At 42.7% G+C, this 6,791-nt stretch overlaps 1 non-coding gene and 1 pseudogene across 1 annotated transcript; both read right to left on the bottom strand.

Moving 5' to 3' along the window:
- Positions 1-930: 930 nt before the first annotated feature.
- LOC126524775 (U2 spliceosomal RNA) lies at positions 931-1,112 on the bottom strand (annotated as a pseudogene).
- Positions 1,113-5,097: 3,985 nt separating this feature from the next.
- Positions 5,098-5,200, bottom strand: LOC126524768 (U6 spliceosomal RNA). The gene has a single exon (XR_007598062.1). It is a non-coding gene; the product is annotated as a U6 spliceosomal RNA (small nuclear RNA).
- Between the last annotated feature and the right edge of the window lie 1,591 nt (positions 5,201-6,791).

Genomic DNA, 6,791 nt, shown 5'->3' with positions numbered 1-6,791 from the left:
AAATCTCTCTGTCCCTTTTTCCATAAAAACAGAACATCAAGTTTCACGGTTTCATCTTTTATCTACACTTCAAGCTAGCTATATGTTGTTGCAGTAAGCTCTCGACTTCACCCTGCGTGGCCTCAATGGGTTCAGCTAATTTTCTGCCAATCTCTTGGTACTTGAAAGGATTCTAAATATATATCTGTTTCATTGAGACGTACGAAAATTGTCCTTCTTGACCTCAGAATCCATATTCAAATCTTTTTTTTTCGCCACATGTTTTCTTTTTGTGATACTCAACCCGTGGTGACTTGAACTATACATCAGTTCCACGTTGAAGTTATGTATTGAAACGCAGCTCTTAAGCGCATGTTTCTGCATAGAGCGTTGGCGTGCCTCAGCATCCCTCGTAACCGAGCGAACGAGCACAGCGAAGGAAGAAAGAGCGATTCCGTAGTGCAGTGGGCGGTCAAAGACAGCGATAGTGAATAGAGCGCGAGGAGGAAAGCGAAGGAAGGGGTATTGCGAAAGCGTGGAACGACAGCCATAATGCCGCGGAAAAACGGGCTCTGTGGCAACGACGGCGACGAGATGGCGCTAGGGTAGCGCGCGTCAACATGGAAACACAGCGCGGCAAGAGCGGATGTTTGTGTGCGACGGCTGCTTTGAATTCCACACATACGTGACCTACGCGCTGCCTCTCGCCATTTCCCAATTAGGTAGGTATTTGCGCCACACTTCGGTCCATCTGCAACGTGCCACGCGAGTCAGATTTTCCGCGCCAGTCAATCTATGACCAAATGATACCACGTATACAGCTGAGCTAAAATGTGGTATTAGTGATTATCGTAATCGCCGGTGAATATTTATAGCGAAGCTTCATATGGCTTGGTTTATATGAAAAATACGTCCGTCGGCAAGAGCTGTGCAAGCTTGGGAATTCCTCCCCATACGTGTGCATATCCCGAAGACAGTGCAATACCAGGCCCACATGTGACGGAGGTGAAGCAGACTTGAAGTATTCCGGCAATTTGCAAAAATAAGTTTAATATTTTAGGTCCAAATACAACCCCTATCAGATATTAGGCTGAGAAGAACAGATACTACAGTTTGATCCACGTCGGCCATGTCTTCCTACGCACCGCCCTCTGTGTGCGTTCCAAGTGCTTGCGTATATCCTTTTCTTTCCTTCCGCTCTCCCGTGGTGACGATCCCGTGAGCGTACTGCCAGCTATTAACGCGAGGCGGAAAGAAATGCGAACCCTTCATGCGGCCCCGGTCCCGCAAATTTGGCACGTTTCACCGGAGTAACGACCAGGTTTTAGAGGAAGTTATTCGGGAACCAGTTATTATTTTTTTTTTTTTTGTGGTCTGTGCTGTGTATGGCCGCTTGTGGTTTTCGAGTGACCTCACGATCGTTACGACACTGCGGGACGTCGACCATTGCACAATTGCCTTGGCTACGGTGAAGCAGCGTGTGCCCTCGGAGTGCGGTCAGGTGCGTGTCTGCTGTACAGGTCGGGACTTGTTAGTAAAGGGTGTCATGCCGCGTTTTACAATACAGGGCTGTGTAACGTCCTGGTGCCTGATCATCTTGTGAGCTCAACATCACGGGGGAGCGACGAGTCGCACCTCGCCTTCCATGTATGTGCATACGGCGTTTGACGCAAGACAATGAACAGTTGGGCGTTGAGGCGTCCACATACACAGCTTCGCTGGTCATCCACCTTCAAAGAGGGGAATGACGCCGAATTTTTTTACTAGTACGTTTATTTCGCCTTTCGCTTCGTAGTATCGCTGCAGTTGCATTTGAAACACAAACCTCAATACTGCAGTTGGCCACGAACTATGCACGCAAGAAAGCCTTTCACGTCCACTGCAGTTGTATTTTTCGCACAAGGACGCGACGGCGTTATGAATAGCGCAATTTCTTCAATAACTTTTCATCACCAGCTTTCTTTATATCCACTGCCGGATGAGGGCCCCTCTCTGCGATCTCCAATGACACCTGTCTTGCACTAGCTGATTCCAAGTTGCGACTGGAAATTATCCTGTTTGATTATTTTACCTAATTTTTATCCGTCCCTTGCTGCGCTTCCCTTTCCTTGTCACCCATTCTGTAATTTTAGTGGTCCACTGGTTATCTACCCTAATCAATACAAAGCATGTCCACCTCCATTTTCCTCTTAATATCAACTAGCGCATTCGCTATCAGCGTTTGCCTTCTTATCCACACCTCTCTCTTCATGTCTGTGAATGTTGCGCCTAACACTATTCCATTCATGGATCTTTGCGTGGTCTTTAGCCTGTTCTGGAGCTTGGTTTATGACCTCCAAGTTTCTCCCCATATGTTGGCGCCGGTAGAATGCAATAATTTAGCGTCTTTCATTTTTGAATTACAGTACCAATCTCCTAGGCAGGATTTTGTAATGCCTACCGCATGCTCTGCAACACACTTTCGTTCTTCTGTAATTTTTCTGATCATGATTAGGGTACTCTGTGAGTAAATCACCTAGATAAACCTACTCCTGTACTGTCTCTAGAGGGTGACTGGCGATGATGAATTTTTCTTCTGTTGTCGGGCTATTGAACATTATCTTTGTCTCCTGCATAATAATATTAAACCCCACACTTACACTATCGCCGTAAAGTTCTTCATTAATTTGTTGTAATTCGTCCCAGGTGTTGCTGAACACGACAATGTCGTTTGCAAACCGAAGACTGCTGAGATATTCACCGTTCATCGTCACTCCTTCACAGTGCAATATAGTTTGAATACTTCTTCTAAGAATGTACTCATTACCTTTGGAGAGATTGTGTCTCCTTGCCAGACTCCTTCCTTGATAGCTAACTTTCTGCTTTTTATGTGGAGAAGCAACGTAGCTGTGGAAACTTTGTAGATATTTCCCAATATGTCCGCGTATGCCTCCTGTACTCCTTCATTACGCAATGGTTCTATGACTGCTCGTATCTGTTCTAAATCAAATTGTTTTCATACTCTATGAAAGCCATATAAACAGGTTATTTGTACGGTGCAGCTTTCAAAATTACTTCTTTGATGACGTGTGTGTGATCCATTTTAGAATACCCCTTCCTGAAGCCAGTCTGTTGTCTCGATTGACGGAAAATAGGTGCTGCACTGGTTCTATTCAAAATTATCTTCATTATTTTATAGAATACTGAAAACAAGCTAACGGGCCTAAATTCTTGAATTCTTCAACCTCTCCTTTCTCAAGGATTACTATAATATTGCCATTTTTCCAGCTCCCTGGTACACTTGAAGTCGCGAGGCAATGATTATAAAGGGCCACAAGATTTTAGGCATGATATCTCCATCTTTGATAATGTCAACTTTGATTCCATCTTAACCTGCCTCTTTTTCCATGTTCATGCCTTCCAAGGCCTTCCTTACCTTATCGCTCGTCATAGAAGAAGGCCCTGTATCGTGTTTATTCTATTTAGAATTCAGGTAGCCTGGCTTATCTGGTTACTTTGAAATGTCAGTATAAAATTTGTCCCCTTTACCATACCATTGAAATTGCAGGTAACGTCACCGCGCTTATGTTGAAGTGCATACGTATTGGCTTGTCCTATGCAACGTTTGCTTCTAAGGGATTTCTTGCTGCGGCTGTTTTTTACTGCTTCCTTAACCTTCACTGCTTTACAATTTCCAACATCCTTTATTTTCTTCTTGTTGATCAGTTTTGACAGTTCAGCGAATCTATCGGATATCTTGAGTTAGACGCCTTGAGGCTTTGACGTTTATTATATTGGTCCATGTTACTAGGGGGAGTGTACCTACTGGTTGCCTTGGTGCCTTACCTCCCACTTCCACTGCTGCTTCCTAAATCAGCCTAGTTGCGGTTTCACTCATTACATCTATGTTATATTTATCTTCATTTTCTAAAGCTGCATTTTTGTTTGCTTGTATCTGCCTGAATAAATCTGATTTCATCCTTACTGTGTCCAGGTTGACCTCTCTCTTTTTGACTGATTTTACTATTTCTCTCCAAATTGAAAGAGACCCTACACCTCACTGATTGCTGTTCATTGCACTTTAGCCTATCTCACATTTGTAAATCCTCACTATGATGGTACCGGCAGAGAGTATGAAATATATTTAATTTCTACTTTCTCCTTTTGGGTGTTTTCATGTAAACTTCCTGCTAGGGAGCTTCCTGAAGAAGGTGTAGATTATTCAGAGGCTATTTCTTTCCCCGAATGTTACCAACATCTCTTCTGTAGTATCGCCAAAATTGATACCATAATTGCCAATTCCTATGCTTTGCCCCACTTTTGCATTGAAGTCGCCCATAACTACAGTATACTGAACTAGCACCTTTCTCATTGCTGATTTAACATCTTCATAAAGCAGTTCTATTTCTTCATCATCATTACCACTCGCGTGTGCAGCGTAGGCCTGTACTACTTTTATTTTGTACTTCCTGTTCAGCTTTATTATGACCACTGTTACCCTCTTATTAATACGGTAGAATTCATGCTGCCCGCGAAGTCGTTATGGATGACAAATTCCACCCCGTATTCTCTCTGATCTACAAGACTTCTCTAGGAAAGGACGCGGCTGTTAGTCATACCAGTATAAGCCTCACTAATTGTATCTTCACTAAAGCCAATAATATCCCACGCAATGCCTGATAATTCATCAAAGAGCCTTGCTGAGCTAGTCTAACACGAGAGCGCTTCCGGGCTAAATGTTGACATGTTAAGTTTACAGTGGTGGTCTCCGGATGCGGAGATTCTGAGCACCCTCTGACGCGTCGCAGGACTGACCGTCGCTTTTATCAGGTGCTCCGCAGACGCTGAAGACTGAGGCCCATGAGTAATTGCAGGAATAATGAGGGAGCTACAGTTGACGAAGACTGCACAACAGAGGTCTTTTCTGATGAGGAAGTGTCTGTTCTGGCTTAGTGGGCCTTCTTAATTTTGCTGCACCTGGGCTAGTATAGCCGCACTTCCTCTCGGCAATTTCTTTTTTGGCTGGGGCAAGGCGCAACTCCAACCTTGAATGTGTGATGGGCTTGAGGAGGATTCAAAATTATGTCCTCCAGATTAGAAGCGCAGTGTTCTGCTCCATGCCACCACATTTTTTTTTGTGTGCATCTGGAACGCTTCACGTTTCTGTGTGCCATCTTTGTGCAGGGGCCATGCGAATCTGCTCTGTATCGACCCAATTTTAGTATATGTACTTTGTAAGTGCATATATTTTATTGTCTGACTTATTTATTTATATTTTATTGTACTTTGGAAGTATAATAAAAGTTTGTTAACCACAACATAATTTTCACAAACCGCGTATGCTCTAGTGATGGGTAATATATCGCAGTTAGTATCCCAATCTCAAAGGACATAGTGCTCTGTTAGAGTGGTAAACGAATATCATACTTGTACTGGGTTTTTTTTTTTACTTGGCATATTCTGCTATTGGGCTTCAACTGCAGCACATTTGCAAACATAATTGTTTTCATTTATTTTTGATGCTACTGAATATGCTGTGCAAAATTTTATTAGGAATTTCTTTTTTTTTCTTTAAGAATATAGCCAAATTTCAGCAAACTGGCGCTTTCGGGAGTGCCGCCAGGGGGCTAAACATATTTCATAGCTATCTAACTCGGCACTGCGACAACATTTCACGATTCTTCAAACATCAGATGTCATGTCTTTAAAGGCAAATGAATTTTTAATTGGTTTCTTGGCGGCTTTTGTAATTGTTGCAGTGTTCACGGTGTCCTTGCAAAATTATAATGACATATTAGTGGTCTGTTTCAGTGCAGTGTGCATTTGGACAGATTTACTGATTTATATTTCCCATTAGAGGCATTTACAAATCTGCTATGTTTTGATGTGCTAAAGCGAAGTAAACCTGACACTCTGGTTATTAAAATTTCAAGATTTTCAGAGCAATATCTTAAAACTGACATTGAAAATGTGACACCTATGGTTTATAATTTGTAAATGTCTCAGTTTAAAAATATGCAACCCGGTTTATTAAATTTTATGCTACAAAATCGGGTTAAAATAATAAGTTTGTAACGTGTATTTAGATATAAACAATTACGCACTTAACTTTTCACCACACCAGCGAAATTCTTCTTTCGGCACACATGCTATGTGGCAAATTGCAAGCAACACCACCAAGGCTCCCACGCATTTCATTGTCTGTCAGGGGACTATCAACATTCGACACTGCTTTCGCCACTGGATGCCGTCGTGCTCAAGTTGATATTTACGCCACGCTCTTATTGCTTTCTTGCGTTCATGAAGGACGTGCAGTGATTGAGTGTGCTTGCTCATTGCAAACTTAATGGTATTGATCACACAACCCTCTCGTTCAAACAATCCGAGTACTCAATCATCCATCTTTTGTTGCACATTTGAATGTCACAATATGTGCACACCTGGCTTCCTCTTAGCAAGCCGATGCCTCACAGAGCGCACATATTCAGCTCAGGCGATCAACAAAATATGTGCACAGGGTCGGAATTTTCAGCAGGACCACTTCCTTTCTGCGAAGATACACTACAAAACAATTTTATAAATATTGTAATCTCCTTAACGTGCTCCCAAAGAACAGCGGCTTGTCATTTCCATATGTTTTCGCACGTGGGAGCCGTTCGAGGTCCTTGAAGGCATGTGCTAACAGGCTGCCGAAATTTTATCTTCCACCCATTTCATGATGTTGTGAACCCCTGTTACTTTTATTTATTTATTTATTTACTTCACAGGCTCCCGAAGGAGTATTGCGTGAGGGGAAGATACCGGGAATCGGCAAAAAAAAGAAGAAAGGAGTA

This window comes from Dermacentor andersoni, chromosome 3 (genome assembly GCF_023375885.2).
Source record: "Dermacentor andersoni chromosome 3, qqDerAnde1_hic_scaffold, whole genome shotgun sequence".
Taxonomy (NCBI): Eukaryota; Metazoa; Arthropoda; class Arachnida; order Ixodida; family Ixodidae; genus Dermacentor; species Dermacentor andersoni.
Note: the sequence above shows the minus strand (reverse complement) of the source record. Positions and strands in the feature narration are given on the sequence as shown.